This window comes from Macaca nemestrina, unplaced genomic scaffold (genome assembly GCF_043159975.1).
Source record: "Macaca nemestrina isolate mMacNem1 unplaced genomic scaffold, mMacNem.hap1 Scaffold_64, whole genome shotgun sequence".
Classification (NCBI taxonomy): Eukaryota; Metazoa; Chordata; class Mammalia; order Primates; family Cercopithecidae; genus Macaca; species Macaca nemestrina.
The window spans coordinates 104,498-123,899 of NW_027257805.1; the positions used below are offsets into that span (position 1 = coordinate 104,498).

At 50.0% G+C, this 19,402-nt stretch overlaps 1 long non-coding RNA gene across 1 annotated transcript in view; it reads left to right on the forward strand.

Annotated features, from left to right (window-relative positions):
- Positions 1-4,963: 4,963 nt before the first annotated feature.
- LOC139361576 (uncharacterized) overlaps positions 4,964-19,402 on the forward strand; it is a 40,695-nt gene continuing 26,256 nt past the window's right edge. Inside the window, exon 1 of the long non-coding RNA XR_011619131.1 lies at positions 4,964-7,854. This is a non-coding gene — a long non-coding RNA (uncharacterized lncRNA). The remainder of the gene's footprint in view (positions 7,855-19,402) is intronic.

Consider the following 19,402-nt stretch of genomic DNA (forward strand, 5'->3'; position numbering starts at 1 on the left):
CCCTCTCTCCACCTTCACTGGTTAGCTGTGTTCCATCCATTAGAGCTCAAAGCACTGCCTCCCGGCAATGCAGCCCCTTCTCCTGGCCTGCCGTCTGCCTGTGCCCCGCGGTCTGTACCGTGTCCTCGCGGACCGATCAGAGCGAGGCTCCCAGGGATGGAAAGGTTCCTGCTTGTGTCTGCTTGTGTCTCTGTCCCGCCTTCTCTGGACCCGGCACCGTGGCCTTTGCCGACAGAGGTCTTGGGTTGATTGTCAGCGAAGCAGACAATCTATATGGCTCTAAATGGCTGTGAACATGCTTGATTGGGTTATTTTAAAAATAATTGTATATGTAAACATTTGAGTGTGACACAGGTGGATTTTTGGGCTAATGGTCTTGTTCTTCAGGGAGTAACCACAGGCCCATCCACAAGGACCATTTCCAGCTGATTTATGGAACGCTGTTCTACCTGGTTAATTTTCAACGTTATCTCAGCCTGAGAGGTAGGTCAGCATGTGACGAAGATCACTGGTTTGAATCCTAATCTGCTCCTTAGGAGCTGCACCTTCCATGCCTTCGTTTCTTCCTTGGTTAGGTAGGGAAGGTATGAGCTACCTCAGAGTTGTGAGTGAGGCCTGCATCGAGTGACCGCATTAAAGTGACAAGGACTGCACCCGGAGTGTTGATATTTAAAGACCTTTAAACATCGCGATGCTGCATTTTGGTACCCAGGTAAAACAGCAAAGTTCTTTCAGATGCAGACACAGACCCTCGGTGAGGTGGGGGGCTGATGGCAGGAGGTGGACCACCGACCCTGTAACGAGGGCGTGGTCTGTTCGAGGCTGAACGAAGTGCACATCATTGCATGTACCACGGAGGTCCCTCTCGTGAAGTCCTGGAAGGGTACATGTGACTAAGCCATGTGGTCTGTCCATGACGTCTGGCAGGAGCAGAGCTTTCGGGTGCAGCCTTGCTCTTGTGCGCACAGCCCTCAACGGTCTCAAAAGTCTGAGGCTTAAAGCAGGCTTGGGGTTTCCTTACACCTCCTGGACATCTAATTTGCCTGGCAAACATGTTTTTCTTGGGTGTAAAGGTGAAGGAGTGGGTGATTCTGGTGAAAGTGTACTAATTACTGCACTTCTGGGTCAGTGGCGCTCGGTTGAAGACACTATCTGCCCTGGGTGGACATCTCTGGGGTGGTGAGAACCGGTGGCTGGATGTCGCGGGGTTGCCAAGAAGATGCCAATTTTTTCCTTTTTCCTGAGTAACAACACCCTACTTTGTTTAGGGAAGCAGCACACCCAGCTGAAAATCCAATTCTCTAGTACGGCGGAGCGGCTGGTGACACAGGTCCAGATGCTGGGATGCTGATGGGGAGTCCTGGAGTGGGAGGTGTCAGGAGGCTTTCCCGACCCACAGCAGCCCTGGGCCCTGGTCCGGCCTTCTTGCCCGGGGCATGACACCTGGAGGGAAAGCAGCTTCGGGGGCCCGAGGGCCAGAAGGCAGAGTCCTGGCGTGTGAGGCAGGCCTGGGCCAGGCTCCTCGGAGGATGTCACAGACCTGCTGCCCATGCAGGGACCACCCACCTCTGAGCCCCACGCAGATTTTCCTCCATAGCCGAGTGAAATCCTGGTATAGCGACTGAGGCAGTCAGAGGCACCTTTTGTGGAAGGAGGACAAAGCTGAAGAGAAAGAGGTTTTCCTAAAGGCACAAGGCGCTGATTCCTAGGAGTGTGGTTGCTGGTGGGTGGAAAACTGTAGCCAGAGAATAAGTGGGAGTGGCACTTGCTGGTATTTAACTGATTCGTTCATGAATGGTCCAAACAGTTCCAGTGAAAAGAACATTTCGGACACAGAAGTTTTCATCCTGCCTGACAATCAGCGTGACCGTGGGCTCTTCCATCCTTCCTGGGCGACAGTGAGAGGGTTTCAGGCCCTTCCGGCCCTGTGCTGGCATTTCCCCAGGGTGTGTGCCCCATCCCGAATAGGCTGGAATGCCTCTGGGTGCAGCTGAGTCTCTTGAAAAGGGAAGAGACATGATGTGCTCTGGCTGAACAGGAAAATGAGGGAGGACAGGGAGAGGGGCCTGGAGGTGAGGAGGATGGTGAGCAACACTGGGGACAGAGGACGTAGGGTAACACCAGGGACAGGGGGATGGAGGGTAACGCCAGGGACAGGGGCATGGAGGGTAACGCCGGGGACAGGGGATGGAGGGTAACACCACTTCTCCAGGTGCCTTTGGGGGATGCTGCCGCCTCTCGCACCCCAGAGTGAAGTCAACAGGATTCTGTCCCGAGGAGCCCCAGAGCCTGGCAGCTGGGATTGTCGCAGTATGAACCACTGTTCACTAGCTCTGCACCCTGGGACAGGCTCCCTGGTGTTTCCACCCTGGTTTCCCATCTGGACAGTGGGACCCTGAGTGTCCCCGTCCCAGCTGCGCCCAGAGCCCTGGACTCCAGCGTGTCGTCGGCACTCATTAGCGTTTCTTTTGTTGTGGTCCGTGGACGAAGTGGCTCTCTCTTTGTGTGTTCACAGCCCTCCTGCTCACTTTACCTTCTGGGAACACTTTTTACATAGCTTCGTATGTGGGGAGGACTCGAGTGATTAATGGAATGTTTCATCAGGTGCAGTTCTTCTGTTTCCCAGTTTTGACACAACATTTGGTGAAATTTCCAGGGACTCCTGTGGTCAGCCTCACGGTTTCACTCTGTCGCTTTCTAATGCAGTATTCTTTGGGAGTCTTTTCAATTAAGCGCCATCATTTAAAAATAAGTTTTATAATATGCAGTTTCAGGTTAATTCTTTACCTTTGTGTCTCAGGCAGTAGCTACCTACCTGTGAGTAGTCACAAAGGTTCATGCAGTTTTCTCTAGCTGTCCCTAGCTCGTAGCTCAGCAGGTCCCTTCAGATGAGTCAGCCAGCTGTGTACCTGCATGTTCAGGATACTTGTCAGGGGCCTTCCTCAGAGCAAGACCGACGCTCACCTCATCCTTGGGACTTTGGAGCCCGCCCTGGAGAGACTCCAGCCACGTCCAAAGGGGCCGTCCAGGTCCCACAGGCTGGTGGGAGTGACTTCTGAGCCACTCCAGACCACACTTTGTGTTCCTACACCCCACAAAGCCACTTAAAGTGCCATGTTCTGGTGCTGTGTGCCTCACCAGTGTGCCACACAAGCCTGCACGGGGATCTGAGCGGGCGCTGCCTTCCTCAGGCTATGCTGGAGTTTTGGGGCAACTGGAGCACTCGTGGCTGTGATTCTCGCCACTCTCTGGGCTTCCCTAGAGGGTCTCACCTGCAGCGTGAGGACCACATCGGCAGCCACTGAGGAGCCGCCAGGTGCAGCGTTGGTCCCACTCAGTCCTTCTTGACTTTGGTGAGAAAGTAGACAGCAAAACTTCAGCTGGGAGCCCCAGGCCTTCTCTGCTTGGGGCCCTGGGACTGACATAGCACAGATCCTGCCATCCACGTGCTGGGGGCCCCGCCGTGCGGCTCCCTCCTCTGGTCAGGGGCTGCACCCTTGGGCTGTGCAGCTCCTGGTTCTCACACTCAGGGGCCCAGGGAGGGTGGTGGATGAAGAGAGAAGGAGAAGGGTGGCGGTTTGAGCCCAATTGTGTTGGCTTCATCTTCCGCCTCTTGTCCCTAAGTACATTGGCAAAGTTTTCCAGGTGAAAACTCAGAAGGGATTTTTAATGACTGGAATCTGTGAATTCCATGGAAGCCAAGTCTGTCCACCTCTTTCACCCACCTCATTTCTCCCCGTTGGGGCTGATTTTGGCAGCGTTCATAGGGGCAGGGACGGAAGGGGTGGGGGCCAGCCGTCGGCCCTGTGTCCCTCCCTTCCTCCCCTCAGCGCCACAGCATTTCGGTGTCATCCCCTTCCGTGCACGCGTCCTCATGAAAACCAAGTGCGGCTGGAGGGAGATGCCTGCGCCCACTCCCGTGACCTTCCCGGCCAGCCTGGCTGCAGCGGCCCCTCGGCAGGCATCTTTCTGGTGCTGCCTCCGTGCCCCTCCCATCACCTGATGCTCGTGTTCCTGAATCTTCACGCGTGTGCTCTGTGCAGCCACCTCACGGGCTCCCTGGGAAGGAAGACAGTGTCTCACGCCAGTCAGAATGCTCTTCTCTGTCCACTGAATAGTCCAACACAGAATCATTCCTCTGTGATTATTTGTGCTTTGTTATGTAGAACTGGAATAAAGAAAAAGTGAATTTAGATATTACAGCCATCAGGTTGAAGCTTAGTAATTGCATTAGGGAATTAAATGGAAACATTTGAGCTTCTCGAGTTCTAATTCCACATCTTCGTATCCCCATCACCCCATACCCAGGGTCTAACAGAGCTCTTCGTCTAGGAGTTTCTTGATAAATGCTTACTGAATTGAACTGGACTGAGCTTAACATTCCCACCCAGAGTTAGAAGCCAGTCCCTGAATAAATTGCATTTAGAATATGAGTTTGATGTTACTGTGGTAAGGGGTATCCTACACGTCATAATTCCTAGTCAATATCGGGTATTTAGTCAAATAGACTCAAGTATAGAGAAGCATAGGCCCATCTGGCAAAAGGGCAAGGCACGCTGCTTTAGGTCCAGGTCCCCAATATCAACTATGAAAATAAAACGTCAACTCCAATGACAGCCCTGTCCTCAGCTGGTCACTGTTTATGCTAACAATTATAAACAGCTTGAACTTGCTGTCCTGAGAGGCAACACACCCTCCATTCTCTCTGCAGTGTAGCTGCCTTGGTGGATGGAACATGCCCCTCCTCCCTCCCTCTCCCTATCCCTCCCTCCCCCCTCCTCTCTCCCTCCCTCTCCCCTCCTCTCTCCCTCCTTCCCCCCTCCTTCTTCCTATCTTCTCTCACCTTTCTCCCCCCACCTTCTCTCCTGGACAAGGGGCAGAAGAAAGGAGACCTCCGGAATCTTCTGCTTCATCCAAGCAGTTTGGAGGCAGCATCAACAGCTGCAATTTGGCTGCCCCAGCAGGTGCCTCAGGGCAGCCTTTCTAATGGGAATCCTGGAATCATGTCTTTCCTTAATGTGTCCTAAAGGCTGGAGGACATGAAGTGAAACAATGCTCCATGCTCAGTCCTGTGATTTTGTGTAATTATTGGACTTACTTTGAAATTAAACTAAATGATACCCAAGGTAGAGCATGATAAAAAAGAAAAAACAGGCTATGGTGTTTGAAAAACAAACAAAACCGTTTGGTTTGTTGGTTTGTTCTTAGACCTTCACAGGCTCCTAGGTCACACGTTTCAGTTTCTTAGCAAGTGGCATTCTCTGCAGAAGCTGTGTCAGTCTCTGTTTGATGATGTCAGCCACAGCAGAAAGAAGCACTCCGTAGGCCCCGTGCTCAGCACCTTGGCGTGAGCTCCTGCCATCTTCTGTTCATGCTCATCACAGCTCTGTGCAGTGAGCATCCTCCTGATCCCTGTGGGAGGATGGAGGATAGAGGCGGAAGGGTGAGTGATGGCAGGATCACATGAGGGGTCTCTCCCGAGGTAGGGAGGGGAACTGGCCCAGGACCTTAGTGCCCATCGCATCCTTCTTCCTCCTCCTCTGCCTCTCTGTGACTGTTTGACTCAGGCTGCAGGGACAGACATGAGTATGTGCAGAGCCTGTGTGCACCCCTGGGAATGTGTGCTCATATTGGCAGGGAGGGATGTGAGTGTGTACAGAGCGTGTGTGCACACCTTGGCGGTGTATGCCGGCGTTGGCAGGGACAGATGTGAGCGCGTATGGAATGTGTGTGCACACCTTGGGGATGTGTGCTGGCATTGGCAGGGACAGATGTGTACAGAGCGTGTGTGCACACCTCGGGGTGTATGCTGTCGTTGGCATGGACAGACGTGAGCGTGTACAGAGCGTGTGTGCACACCTGGGGGGTGTGTGCTGGTGTTGATAGGGACAGATGTGTACAGAGTGTGTGTGCACACCTGGGGGTGTGTGCTTATGATGTTTTGTAACCGGCAAATACGTGGCCTGTTGCATCGGGCGGCCCTGCGCCCATGCTGAGCCCGTCAGTGGCCCTCGGGTTGGGGTCTCCATCTGCCCAGACAGCACTCGAGTGGCTTGAGGTTTCAGATTCTTCCTCTACGGATACTTGGGCTTCCTCAGGACCAAACATCAGAACAAGCCAACTGCAAACTACAAGAACGTTCAAATGCATCTTCGGTAGGAAAAACAAAAGCAATTGGAAAAATTTTCCAACGTGACCCCGTGGTTAAGCCGTTAGATACTCCAGCCAACAGATTGAGTCACTTTAAAATTCACACCAATTAAAATGGTTGTGAGAGTTGCAGAGCTTTACCGCTAAACCTTGAAATAAATGAAGCATTCTGCTCCACTTGCTTACAAACTAGAGTTGGGGATACCTTTCAGTCCAAAGTAGCAACCTTCTAAATCCAGCTTAGATGCGAGGCTCCCACTGACACAGGAAGAGACAGTGGCCCTTGATTATTCTCCTGTGTTCAGATACTGTGTCATTTCTTTTTTTTTTTTTTTTTTTTTTTGTATCCTGATCATCACTTCTGCTTTTCCAATTCAAACTAAAGGGAGTTTAGTTCTGTTTTGGAGAAGCTGTGGTTAGTGGTTTCTTTTCATGGTTTGCTTAATCTCTTAAGTCTGGTGCTTACATTACCCAAATAGACTTTTCTTTAGTACGACAGTGCCATAACCCAGGGCTTCTCCCTCCATATCTTCTCCCCAGGAGGCTCCCTAGGAATGGGTGCTGGAGATCCAGCCCCTCTCCATGTGCCGTTTTCTTTGAGTCCAAGGTAGCTTTGGCTCAGAGAAGAAAAGAGGCCTCCGGGTTAGGTGCCTCTGACTGCTTGCTTGTGAAATGTTTAATGATAAGGCGACTTCCAAACTAATTTACACATTGATAGTTGTAGCTTGAAGTATCACCGCAGTCAGAAGAACAAGAAACACTCCCATAAAGTAGATAAGCAGAAAAAAGCCATAGAAGTTTAATAAAGCGCAAATAAAATGGTGTTGTAAGAATGTCCAGTGGGAAATGCTCTCAGTCCAGCCAGATCCAGCTGTGGCGTCAGTCCAGCTGTGGCGTCCTCCTGTAAAAACATTCAGCCACGTGTGGCTCTGATCGCAATCACTACTCTGAATTGTGATCCAGAATGTTGTTGGGGGCCGATGCCGGGACTGTTCCAGCAGTTGAGTCTGATTGGGCGTCACGGTGGTGATGTGCTTAGCGCGGCCAGCTGGGCTGAGTGGTGGCCACCCGTGCACTCGCCACGTGCAGCCGTTATTCTGGTGATGGGGTTGCATGCGCCCCGGCTTGTCCACCTGGGCAATTAAAGTACTGGGAACCCAACCGCGGGCGGGTGCCTCCCGACATGGGAGCTGTCTTTTTTATCCAGGGCCCTGTGGCGCTGCAGACCCCTGCCGCCAGTCTGAGCTCACAAGGAGGTACCGGAGGGCTCTGCTGGGGCATGGAGGTCCCTGAGCAGGTGGTCACTTATTGCTTGTGGAGTGGTCCATGGCCTGTGAGTTTATTCTCGGGGTTTGTGTGGGCAAGGTTAACCAGTTCACAGCTGGGCACTTACCCCTTACACAGGTGACACTAGTTAAAGTGGAATCTATATTAGCTCACACGGGAGTGTGTGAGGAGCTGGGAGGGTGGGGAGGCTTGGCCCTAGCACTAGATCCCGGTCTCCTGACGTTTCTGCGTCTTCCAGTTGAGGGGCCGTCAGAGCCGCTGTGGGTCCTGAAGACAGTGGGTGCCATATGGACCAGGGGATGCAGAAGCCTCTAGAGGCTGCGGGAGGCAAGGAGACGGTCGCTTCCCCAGAGCCAGCCCTGCCGCCACTTCGACGTTAGATGGTGGGACCTGTTTTGGACTCCAGCTTCCAGAAATGTGAGAAAATAAGTCAGAGTTTAGGGCGCTAAATTTGGGGTGATTTAGTGGAGAAATAGAAAACTAGCCCACAAAGGTGCACGCATTGAAATGTGCTCTGTCCAGGTGTTCACAGTGGTGTGAGGGGGATGGCATCGGGGTTCTGGGAACTGTGCAGTTTTACTGAAGGAAGGGGGCTCGCCACGCCTTTCCTCATATAACTGAAGGTATGTATGCCTGCCACACTGCCCAGGAGACAGGGACTAGAATTCTGACTTTATTTCTTATGGGAACCAAGCCACAGTCAGAACACGGTGAGGGCCGAGACGAGCTTCCTACAGCCTGAACTGGGAAGAGGAATCGCAAGTAGTTTGTGTTTTTCTACACAGACCTGTCCTTTTCAGGTTTTGTTAAGTTTTGGAAAAAGGGAGAAGCCAGGCACACCTCGGCGAGGGACAGTGTTTCTGGAGGTGGTGCGGATTCAGCCTGAACGTGGCCGTGTGGTTGGGAGGCTCAGAAACTGCCCTCCAAGGGCACTCATCTATTCCTTATTGCAGTAATACCTTGTTTACAGAACTCCACAGAAATTACAGTGCGGGAGGCTTCTGGTCTGGATGGGTTTGGACCGAGGTCACGGGGTGTTGTCCCAAGTGCTAATCCTGATCTGGCAGAGGCTCTGTTCCCAAACAATTATTCCACAGTTTCAGAGCCTATATCTGAGTGATAGTCTTTTAACTTTGTTGCATAAAAGGAAACAAAGTATGTCTTGAGGGTCCAAAAATCCATGTGGTAATCATGGCTGTAAACTCATACCTGGGGCTTTGGGATGGAGTGAAAACCACCGTCACCTGGCGTGGACGCTGCGTGGTATTTTTAGCGTGGTGGCCTGCTCGTGCCTTGAACTCTATCTGCAGTGTGAGCAACAGCTGTGCATTTGAGAAATGTGGACAGGTCAGCTTGCTCCTCCAGGGGCCTGCAGGCATCCGGGTGAGGGGCCTGGGATGAGGCCACATCAGTGGGAAGGAGCTTGGTTGTGTCAGCAGATATGTCTGTCTCTACAGGCCCGCAAGCCAGCCAGAACCCAGTTTTCCTTTGGTCATCTAATGCCAGAAAAAACCTGTTTCTTAGAGATTCTCATAATTTATATTAATGAACCATTTCACCATACATAAAATGTTATAAATGCATGAGGCTTTACAACTTGGCAGATGTGTAACTCACATGTCGTTGTATCAAACTGTTGAAGATATTTGTTTCACTTGAAGGTTTTTAACATTTTATGTGCAAAGCAAATGCCAGTAGCATTTTGCAGGAGTATTTTGGAATTTTAAACACAGTGGGATAGTGCTGGGTCTCTGGGATACTGGTGAGGTGGACGTGACCTCAAGCTCTTGTAGCTTGCAAGCAGGATTGCTAAATTGTCACAACTGCAGTGCTGGAAAGTCAAAGTGGATTTCTGTAAATGAGGTATTAGTGCAATAAGGAACAGGTGAGTGCCCGTGGAGGGCGGTTTCTGAGCCTCCCAGACACCCCAGGAGGAAGCGGGGGACGGGGGCAGTTACCCACCAGAACCTGGACGGTGAAGCTGGGTTTGCTGGTGGCCCTGCTTGGCAGGTCATTACGTGCAATAAGAAACAGGTGAGTGCCCTTGAGAGCGGTTTCTCGGCCCCCTTCAGAACCGCAAGTGGAAGACGCTCCAAGGTGGGGAGTGGGGGTTCGGTTAATCCACAGGAGCCTGGATGGTGGAGCTGGGTTTGCTGGTGGTCCTGCGTGGCAGGTCATTACATGCAATAAGGAACAGGTGACTGCCCTTGAGGGCGGTTTCTCGGCCTGCTTCGGAACTGCAAGTGGAAGACGCCCCCAAAGTGAGGGGGGGCTGGTGGTCGGTTATCCAGTGGGGCCGGATTTGCTGGTGGCCGCTGCGTGGCAGGTCACGGCGTGGAGCGATGGGAGGGGAGTGGAGTGGGAATAGAGGATGCACCCTCCACAGCTACTGCTGGGAGTTGGCTCTGGTAGCAGAAGGGGCATAGATAGAGGGATTCCCATCAGGGGCAACACGACTGGGGTCCCACGTGTGGTGGATGCCGAGGTGTGGCTATATGTAATCTCAGTCTGCACAGCCGTCCTGGTGAGTGGGTTCAGTTACCTTCCCATCTCACATTTGAGAAATCTCGGGGGCTCACATCACAGCTAGGCGGGTTGGAACTAATGTCTCGGGCAGGACGTTGGCCCCAGAGCCCAGATCTTACCCGCCCCCGCTCTTTTCAGTCCACCAAGCTTGTAGAGAGGGTTGTGTGGTGGTGGGTGGCGGCTGAGAAACCAACACAGTAGAAGGCGGGGAGGAACTAAACCAGGCAGGAGACACAGGCAGTGCTTGGGAGGTCTGCACGGGGTGTGGGTGTGGGAGACATCTCTGGGCCAGTGAACCCCGTTGTGTGCTCCTGGCTTGCCCAACCTTGGCCCTCAGCCACATGCTGCGTGCTTTAGGTGAAATCTCAGTCGCTCGTGTGGTGCGGGCATCTTTTCTCCCTGGCTTTGCCTCTCTTTAAATCACGGAGTCTCAGTGGGGATGGCGGGGCGGATGGTGGTCCATGGAATTTGCCCTCCACCTCCCCATCCTTGTCCTGTCCTGTCTGGCCTGTTACCTGAATCTGTGTCTCTTCAGAGCCTGCAAATGAGTGGAGGCCACGACAGCCTCTCGCTGGCCGACCTCTCAAACTTTTATTCATCAGAATAGTGTTAAATGCCGATTCCTAGGCACCCCCATTGGACTCTACGCCTGCCTAGCATGGGTACTTTGGGGGAAGGTACAGAGGATTGCTGGGCTGTTCCAGGGGGGAATTTGCATTGTTGAATGTCTATTGTGTTCCTTCCAGCACTCTACTTTCCACGCACACGTGGCATTAAACCTGGAAGACCTCTGGGTGCTGTGCTGGTGAGGAAGCCCCGGCTGGACGAGGGGCTGCTGGGGCTCGGACTTGATTCCTGGGCTGGGGGCTGCGGGCTTATTCTCTTCAGTGGGCCTGCTGATGGGATGCCCTGAGAAGTCCTGCTGTGCACTCAGGGGAAGGTGCAGAAACAGGCTCAGAAAAGACAGACCATGGATTTAAAAATTCCTACTGGAAAATCTTTTATGAGCAAAGTAATTTGCATCTAACTGAAGACAATCATTGCTTGAATAATTGGTTTGTTTACAAAGTTGGTCCTATGAACAGATTAAAGTTTTCATTCATGCCTTATCTATAATGTGAATAGGAGCTATTACCGCAACTTAAATTAGCTTTAAATTTCGTATCAGATTGCAGTCCAGATTACAAACGGCTGCTTGATAATCTAATTGATAAAACGGAGGAATTTAGTGCTTGGAACCCAGAGTGAAGGAAACAGAATTGCTTTGGTTTCTCAAAAGGGTGTTGACTGAGTGGTGACCTGGGGTGAAGAGAAGTGGCTAGAGTCATTACACTCGAGGAGATGATCTGCCCCCGCCTTTCTCAGCTGTCTTCTGGACAAAACAAAGGGTGATAAATGGAAAAAATTCAGCACTGAGTTCGTCTATGCCCTGAGCTTCTCATACAGTCATTAATGGGCTGTATCTGTGAAGCCTCCATACAGGCACAAAGGAATTAGGCTAGAGTAAGGCGGCCGGCGACCTCTGGCGTCTGGACCGCGTGTCACTTCCTAAAGCCCTTTTGGGTGAAATGACAGTGGCAATGTCGTTGTTCGGAGGAGTGTAATCTCACGTATGAGATGCAGATTTTAAATGATGCAGATTTTAAACACCAAAGTCAGGAAGCTTGGTGGGAGTGGCTGTCTTCCAAGTGGTTTTCTGTGCTGCCATGGATGAGGCATGGATGTGTCATCTGTTGGTGAGATCCACTGGTGAAGGGGCTAAGCAAACCATGGAGGTCGGGGGGGTGAAGCTGCATCTCTTCTGGCATCCCAAGTAAATACCTGGGATCCCATCTCCAGCCTTTCAAAGGACACAGACGAATATAAAATGCAGATGGGAGAGTTCATAATTTGGGCATCTCTGTTCTTTTGAAATCAAAGTGCAAAGAAAAAGTTTTGCCTTGAGGTCTTAACCCATACTTGTTTTTCTCCTGAGGTTTTAAGATTTTCTTAACTGCTTTTCTCTCCCCCAATCCTTGAGGAAGTTCTATCTTCATATCTCCTTAAAAGGTATGGTTAAAAGATATGGTTAAATTCAACACTGAAATATAAAAACATGCTTTCATATTTTTCTTGAAACTGATGTATCTGACATTGGTGAAGAACTAACTGGGAGTATTGGTTTATTTTTACTTTTTTGAGACAGTCTTGCTGCGTTGCCCAGGCTGGAATGCAGTGGCACGATCTTGGCTCACTGCAGCCTCACCTCTTGGTTCACGCCATTCTCCTGCCTCAGCCTCCTGAGTAGCTGGGATTATAAGTGCCTGCCACCATGGCTGGTTCATTTTTGTATTAGTAGAGACGGGGTTTCAACATGTTGGCCAGGCTGGTCTTGAACTCCTGACCTCAGGTGATTCGCTCACCTTGGCCTCCCAAAGTGCTGGGATTACAGGCAAGAGCCACCACACTCGGCCTGGGATATTCTTGATTATAATTGTAACATATCCCTTTAATAAAAACAAAACAGAACAACAACAACAACAAAACAGCTGTCTGAAAAGTCTCGAAATTAAAGAGCTCAATTGGACAGGGATTTGGACACCAGTTGAATGGCCCAGCACACCATAGTTACATGGGCCACTCGGCCTGTTAGGTCCTTAGGGTATTTGAAGTCATATGGATATTTGCATTTCTGCCTCTGGATATTGTGTTAGTATTCGGCTAGTGTTTGAGGGCCAGGCTCAGATCCGGGAAAACAAGAGCCCCTGCCCTCACGGCACTTCTCTTCCATGTGTGTGTGTGTCAGGAAAATAGAAAGCATAAGATTTTTTTTCAATGAGCTGGGAAGATGGAAAAACAAGCTTAAGATGTTTACTTGTTCAGAAGAAGGGAAGTGCAAGGAACACTCAGCTTTGTTGCTGCTGAAGGAGGCCCCTGGTGGAGGCTGTTTCAGAGGTGGGGTTTCTCTGAGAAAGGTGGTAAGAGGCAAATAGGATGCCCCATCTGGTTTGCCAGAGATGGGGAAAGTTAGTATCCCCAAAACAGCTTCAGCATTCTGGCAAAGCTTTGGAAAACCAGCTACGGTGTAGGACCTTGTTGGCCGCTGGGTAGAAGGAAAACATTGCTGGTCCTGAGGGCTGTACTGTTGTTCCACTGCTATAAAGAACTATCTGAGGCTGGGTAATAAGGAAAAAAATGTTTAATCGGCATACAGTTCTGTGGGTTGTACAGGCTTCTACATCTGGGGAAACTTACAATCAGAGTGGAAGGTGAAGGGGAGGCCGGCATGTCTTCACATGGCTGGAAGGGGAGAGAGAGTGAAGGGGAAGGTGCCATGCACCTCCAAACAACCAGATCTCAGGAGAACGATCATGAGGACAGCACTTGGGGGATTATGCTAAACCATTAGAAACCACCCCCATGAGTCAATCACCTCCCACCAGGGCTCACCTCCAACATAGGGTTAGAGTTCAGCATGAGATTTGGGTGGGGACACACAGCCACACAATGTCAGGCTTCCCATTCTTCTCCTGCACGTGCTTCGCAAATGGTTCTGTCATTGGTTTTTGTTTCTGTTGATACATAATATACGTACATATTTTCAGAGTGCATGTGATACCTTGATTCACCCCTATATTGATGAAATCTGTGTACTTGGGATGTCTTTCACTTTAGTTTCTTTTCCTTGTGCTGGTTATGTTAAGTTATTCTCTCCTAGCTGTTTTGAAATACACAGTAGATGACCCACTGCCATCCCCCTGCTGATTTATCAATAGTAGGTCTCGTGTTCCCATTAGGCTGTGTGTTTGTGCACATTACCAGCCTCTGCCCATCCTACTTATGAGTGGGCTCTGCTGGGCCCTGTTGACCACCTACTTTTGGCCTCCATGAGATCTGCTCTCAGCTCCTGCTTATGAGTGAGAACATGCGCCGTTTCCTTGCTTGACTCGTTTGCTTAACGTAATGTCCTCCAACTCCATCCATGCTGCCGCGGATGACAGGGCTCTCCGCTGTGTGGTGGAGTATTGCTCCTGTGTGTGTTCGGGCCACGTTCCCTTCATCCCCTGTTGACGGGCACTCAGGTGATTCCAGACCTTGGCTACTGTGGATGGAAGCTGAGAGCAGTCACTGGCTTTATACTCGGGGGACGTGAGCCACTTTGATGTTCTCAAGCAGCCTATCCCCAAAGCCCTCCGTAGAATGCCGCATTCGTTTGTACTCATGGCTTCTTCCACTAGGATGAACAGCTGGGAAGGGGCTTTGAGTGAATGCTTGGGTTTCTGTCTTTAATTGGTACCCAGCTACACTGGCCAAGTAGAGGTCCCAGTGACCCTGGACACTACCTCACATAAGGTCCAAAGATGCAGTTAGGTTCTTTTTTTAACGCGCGGTGGCTCACGCCTGTAATCCCAGCACTTTGGGAGGCCGAGGCGGGCGGGTCACAAGGTCAGGAGATCGAGACCACGGTGAAACCCTGTCTCTACTAAAAATACAAAAAATTAGCCGGGCGCGGTTGTGGGCGCCTGTAGTCCCAGCTACTCGGGAGGCTGAGGCAGGAGAATGGCGTGAACCCGGGAGGCGGAGCTTGCAGTGAGCCGAGATCGCTCCACTGCACTCCAGCCTGAGCTGGGCGACAGAGCGAGACTCCGTCTCAAAAAAAAAAAAAAAAAATGCTTTTGACCTGGGTAAGCTATGGCATTATCAGTTAGAGTTTTTCATATTGGAAAGGTGTATATTTTATTTTCTAAGAAGGAAAGAAATCCTCTTAAATACTCTAACCACAGATTAAATCATGTCAAGGAAAGAGGTACTATTTTGGGGGAAAATTACCCCTTCATGTCAAAGATCAAGGAGATGACTTACATTGTTTAATTGAGTTAATTATGAAATCTTAAGTGGTTTTAAGAAGATGAGCTGTGGATCCTACAAGACATGAGACTGATACTGATTTAATGTTAGTCAGCCCTGACAGAATGTGGCTAATATTTAAAGCTTGCTCCAGTATTGCTTGATAGATTGTAAGTTAATGTAAAGATCTGTTTGACGCTTTTATTTTACAAAATATTATTGAGAAAAAGTTTGACAGCCAAGGAACGGCCTTCAACCAATTTCTTCCTAATTTCTATCACCAGAAAATTTTGTCCTGTTAATTCCAGAATTTACTTTTGGAAAGTTCCCGTAAGGAGAGCAGAGGTATTGGTGGTTGAATGGTGACTTGAATTTAGGTGAAGATCGTTAAATATTTCATAGTCATGTTTGTCTTGGTGGTTTTAGCAATTTTATATTAAACTTAGAACTGTGAGTCAAACCAAATGTGTTCTTTTGCTTTTGTGATACTCCTTTGTATGACTATACTGGTAAAGAATGATAAAATGTGTATTGGGTATTTTTTCTGTGTAGATATTAGGATTTTTAGGGGAACAAATTAATCATTCTTCTAATATACACTGTGCTGTGTGTTGGGTCCTTTGTATATTAGTTGAATCACTCTAATGAGGACCACTTGAAAGTCTGTTTCTATAGCAGATGTTTTATATGTTGACTTGTGTTATGCAAAATCCTTCATCCTCTAAGAAGACTAAGCAATGGGTTGGAGGAGAGATTTAATCACCCATTAGGTCTATTCCGAATGCCCAGAATTGAATGCAAGTACTAATTATGTTTTTGAAGTGGTGTGTGTGTGTATGGGTGTGTGTGGTGGACTCCTTTTTAGGTCATGGGAGGGAGGTAAAGCGAAGATGAGATTTGCTGATGAACATTTGTGCATATGCTAGTGGAGAAGTCATATGACTTGACTGCACCTGCGTACTCTGATTTTGGTTTCGTTAGTGTCCGTAGCCACAAGCCTCAACTGCCTCTGGGACCCACCCTGAGGGGCTGTGGTGAGGGTTATTACAGAGTCGTGCGTCTTAGTGAAGGGCACAAACGGCCTTGTGGGCCTACTTTGGCTTTGTTTGAACGTCTAGATTGTTAAACTAAGTTTAACATTTTGAGGATTATAAATTGTGATTCTTGTCTAAGAAGAGGTTTCTGTTGTCTCTGAAGACAGGAGCCCCAATACAGAGGGTCCCTGGCTCCCAATTGTTACATATCTGATTTTTTTTTTCAACCTTGTGATGGTGTGAACTAGTCACACTCAGTGCATTGTTTGGCCCAAGATGGGCTGCCTCTGGATGAACCCGTTGTAAGTTGAAACTATGATGTCAAATGCACTTTCTATTTAGGATATTTTCAGCTTACGCTGGGTTTATTGGAACAGTTTCATCCCATGGTAAGTCAGGGAGCATATGTGCTCATAAAAGTGGAGACGATCTCATAGATACCGTGAGATATAATGTCTCTGATGTTATAGAGATACGATGAAAACAATCAAGTGGGACTTGGAAGCCTTGGAGGGACTCACATGGGCGGCTCCTGGAATGCAATCTTGAGCGCCACTGGCTTCTGGATGTGACATCTGTACCTTCTGCTTAGCCCAGTGTGTTATCGGCTGCTCTCGAGGGCAGAGAGGTCCAGCGTTCCTGTGTTTAGGTATTTGAGCTGCCTTAAGAGGCTAGGTCAATTCTCACTGGTGTCTTCAGGGCTTTAGGCCTTCTGAACAAGCAGGAGGAAGCACGACTTTGTAGAGCTTTGGAAATCTCAACGGACTTCAGGGCCATCCCCTTTGGCAGGAGAGAGCCCCACTGGAGGCGAGCAGGGTGCCGTGCGGGCCTCTGCTGGGCCCAGGCATGTACGGACGTTGTGAGGGCCACAGGACACAGATCGGTCTTGGTTCACAACTGGTGTCGATGGCCACGCAGCATTTCTGCCAGGTACATGAGTGCGGGGACTTGGGTTTTGGGGTGTGCGTCCTGGTTGCCTAGTTGCTTGGAAGACCCCCATTCAGACCCCAGCCTGAGTCACCGTGACAGGCCTCCTGCTTCACACGCCACACGGAAGCCGTGGCGTCGGTCACTGACGTCCACCAGGTGTCAGATGTGCGTGTGTATCTTCCTTGGTCTCGGGATGTGTCTTGTTTTGAGGTTATAGTAAACGTTCTTTACAAGGGGTTTTGGATTTTTTATGTTGTTTGCAAGGAGGCAGCAGGGAGTGCTTGAGCAATGAGATCCCCTTTCCAACCAATACAATTTCAGATCCCAGCAGGTAATTAAGGCAGCGGAGCTGTGGGATCACCTTTGCAACCAATGAGAATTCAGATCCCAGGAGGTAATGACGGCAGCGGGGCGGGTGGCAGAACCCTGAACTGTGGCTGTTTCTGGTGTCTTGCCCCGCGGACAGAGCGTGCTGGGGCCTCCGTGGTCCTCTGTGGGGTGAGTGGAGCGCATGAGCTGGGTGCTGCTGGGCCCTGGCTGGCTCCCCAGCCCGGGGTTTATGCAGGACTCGTTAGACAACTTGGAACCCAGAAAGCAGCACGAGGAGAACGGGATTGTGCCTTTCTGGATCCTTGGTGCTTCCCAGTCTCAGACACTGAGTAGGCTCTGAGGGGTCTCGCCGGGAAGACTTGCACAGTCGGCCCCCAGGATGGAGTGGGGCTGCAGCGGGTCTTGCAGGAGCTGGAAGTGGGGGTGAGTGTCTCGCAAGCGGGACCTTTCAAGTGGGCCCAGCAGGATGCATCTGTGGAAATGGTGCCACCTAACGCAGGGCTGCGGCCAGCAGGACCTGAAAGGCTACAGCGGGCTGTGTTTCTGCTCTCTCTCTCGAGTCTCTGCACGGTTTTCCTTGGTTTTTGTCTGTTTGGAGGACGCTTCCCCCTTTCTTGCGCTTACCTAGCCTTCTGAGCTGCCTTGTTGAGTATGACAAAGCCCTGAGAAGGCATTTTTATCGCATAATTGTGTTATCCTGGTGGCTGGATAAATGACCTGCAAATGTGGGTGACTCAGTAGCTCTGAGGGTGTTCAATATCCAAGACAGAGGTGGGAAGGAAATGTTCAGGCAGGCATCAGAGGATCTGTTCTCTGCTTCACACTGGGGCCCTGGTTTGCTGACAGTCTTCACACTCGATCCAAAATGGGGGATAATGAAGTCTCACGGATTCGGCTTCAGCTGAGAGCTGCCTCCAGCACAGTCTTGTGTGAGTAACAGTTTATAGGTTTGGTGCAAAGGGCGGGCGTCAGTCAGTTGATCTTATTTGTGGTGGTGCTTATGGTGGGTTTTCCGTAAGGAATGTAGACTTTATTAGCTTTGGCAAGGGAATCCTGAGTGATAAATTGGAAGAATGTCTCAGGAAATTCTGGAACCTGCAGTGAATCTGGAATCTGTATGAAATTGAGATTTGGATTCTCACGATTTCCTAATGCTACCCCGAAACCCAGTAGTTGAGACAGTCGTAGAGCTTCAGTCGTGCTGCCCCGGTTCCCCATTTTAAAAGGGACACGTTGCTTTCCTCTAGAATGTTCTGAGCTCTGAGTGCTGCCGGCGGAGTGACCAGCTCTCTGCATCAGAGGGGAAGCCAGGGCTGCGTTCACGGCGTCGCGGCAGCCGGGAGCTGACCCTGGACCTCAGGCACGTGTGATGCTGACCATTTTCTGTAAACTCCAAGGGTGTAGTGGTCTCCTTGGCCCTTTACAGTCTTCTGAAGCTTTTGATGTGTCTGCACTTTGTAGATTTTTCAGAAGTAGACAGCCTTTTCCCACACCCTTGGGCTGAGTTTCGTCAGAGGCTGGTGTGTGGGAAGCACCACACCCACATTCTGACAGGGAAGACTCTGGTGCCCAACTGAGGTCAGAGTGGAAATTTGTTCTTCCTTCCCTCCAGTCTGGTCCAACTGCTCCCTGCTTGGCCAGAAGAAAATCATGCTTATTCAAGTCGTAGGCAAACCCCCGAAGTCAAACATTTGTCTTTTTTCTTTAATATGCCCATTTAGTTTATATGGAATGATAGCTAGAGAAATGCCTTTTAGGGGAAAATTAATTTCCTTAATTACAGAGAACTTTTTGGATAAAAATCAGGAGGCTATTTTGTAATAAGATCTAGTTAAATACTACAGTGGAAAGCTCCTTATATTTGACCTTACACTTGGGCCCTGTGTGCGTGTCCGCATGCTCGTGCTCATGACGCCAGGCGCAGATGTGAACTACAGGCACAGTACATACTTTCTGGTTGCTTTTTTGAACGTCTCATTGCTTGACCTCTCCGACTCAAATGTTGAGTTATGTTGATTCTGTTCAGAATGTTTATCCCTCCGTCTAGGGTCCAGTCGTCTTTCAGGGAGGAACCGTCTTCCTCATCTCTGTCTCCTACAGTATTGTATATTTAATAGTCAAATATTTATAGGTTACATGGGTGACTGATCTGTTCATTAGGAGGAAAACAATGCCAATTTTCACATCATTATAATGGACTTGTTAAATGATTGTTAGTATAATGAAGTTTCCATGGCAAAAGAGGCTTTGCAGATGTGAGTGTAACGGACAGTGAGATGGCGGAGGACCCTGGGTTGTCCAGGCGGGTCCAGTGTCTT